Source organism: Tachysurus fulvidraco, chromosome 8 (genome assembly GCF_022655615.1).
Source record: "Tachysurus fulvidraco isolate hzauxx_2018 chromosome 8, HZAU_PFXX_2.0, whole genome shotgun sequence".
NCBI lineage: Eukaryota > Metazoa > Chordata > Actinopteri > Siluriformes > Bagridae > Tachysurus > Tachysurus fulvidraco.
The window spans coordinates 3467599-3469314 of NC_062525.1; the positions used below are offsets into that span (position 1 = coordinate 3467599).

Consider the following 1716-nt stretch of genomic DNA (forward strand, 5'->3'; position numbering starts at 1 on the left):
AGAAACATTACCAGTCTCGAGAAGTTTGAGCTCATTATTTACACGAAAAACGGCGATAAGATGGTTTGGTCATCATAACGGCAGAGTAGAGATACCATAACAGTTAGAAATGTATTCAATTTAATTAATATTGCACTGTTTCCTGTCTTTTCATGATTGTGTGCAGAATCGACTCAACTGATTCATAATCACTATATTCAGATTCGGAGTCAACTCCAGGGTTTCTCATTGTGAGCAGCCTGCATCAGGGACAATGTTATTACAGTATTGTTTGGTCACAAAAGTGCTCGTCAGGACTCAGCCCGGACTTTGCCACGTGCTTTTGTTGTTCTTTGTTCACGTGTCGCCCCGCCCTTGTCTCTTCTCCCCGATCTGCACACCTGTTCGTCATGTCTAATTGTCTTGTCTTGTAACTGTGCCGAGTTGACTTGAGCTGCTATCAATTTGTCGTGTGTCCGAGGCTGTGTCCTTGGTTTCATGTTTTTTTTTTAAACCTGTATATTTTACGCTGTCTGCATTTTGGGTCTGTTTTATCCCTGTCGTCGCTGACAGTGCTGGATGACTCAAGTCTGGTCTCGAGATTAATTTGTAAGATTGATTTGACCTGGTATCCATTGTACCTGCCACCTTTTTTGCATTTGCACCTGGACCTGTTTTCAGGGTTCTCAAGTTTTGAAGAAGACAAGAGTGACATCTCCAACCACCAGAGGTGGGAAGTAACGGAGTAAAAATACTTCGTTACTGTACTTAAGTACATTTTTCTGGTATGTGAAGTGACATACGGCTAAGTATGGTGACCCATACTCAGAATTCGTTCTCTGCATTTAACCCATCCAAAGTGCACACACACACAGTGAACACACACAGTGGGCAGTGGGCAGCCATTTATGCTGCGGCGCCCGGGGAGCAGTTGGGGGGGGCGGGGGTGGATTCGGTGCCCTGTTCAAGCGCAGCTCAGTCGTGGCCGGCCCGAGACTCGAACCCACAACCTTCGGGTTAGGAGTCAGACTCTCTAACCATTAGGCCACGACCGCCACCCATTAGGCCACGACCGCCCCCATTAGGCCACGACTTGCGTGGCATCCTTGCGCAGGGGCCATGCTAATCTTCTCTGTATCGTTCCAATTTTTTTAGTATATGTGCTGCCGTAGCAAGTATCAGTACTTTACTCCACTATTTATTTTTCGGACAACTTTTTACTTTTACTCAGTACATTTTTACACAAATATCTGTACTTTTACTTCTTATATTTTTAAAACAGACTCGTTAGTTTTAGTATTATTCCTTGTCATTGAGCGCTGTTTCCAGCCTATCATCCTATCATCGTGCGGCTTTTTCCCCATGTGACTGGTGTACATGGGCGTAAATTTCATTTAACAGTAGGGGGGGACAATAAATATAAAATTTCTCATGAGCAATTTTTGAAGGGGGACACAAATAATACTCTAATTGTACTTATAAAGATTATTATTGTAGCATGGAGACACGTCATTATGGGTATTTTCAAAGTTTTTATTCAAAGAAAGTAAAACATAAAAATAATCACAACAATAAAAACAAGGAATTAAAAAAGGTTTTAAATTTTCTTTAAAATTAATCAAGACACTTAATAACCATAGAAATTGATTATACAAAAAAATACAGTGAGGTCAGTTCGGACGCAGCACGGTGCTCATTTAGTAAATATGCTAAACAGCTAAACAATATGCTAATTGT

General features: G+C 41.4%; 1 pseudogene; it reads right to left on the reverse strand.

Annotated features, from left to right (window-relative positions):
• Window positions 1–1072: 1072 nt before the first annotated feature.
• LOC125145386 lies at window positions 1073–1154 on the reverse strand (annotated as a pseudogene).
• Between the last annotated feature and the right edge of the window lie 562 nt (window positions 1155–1716).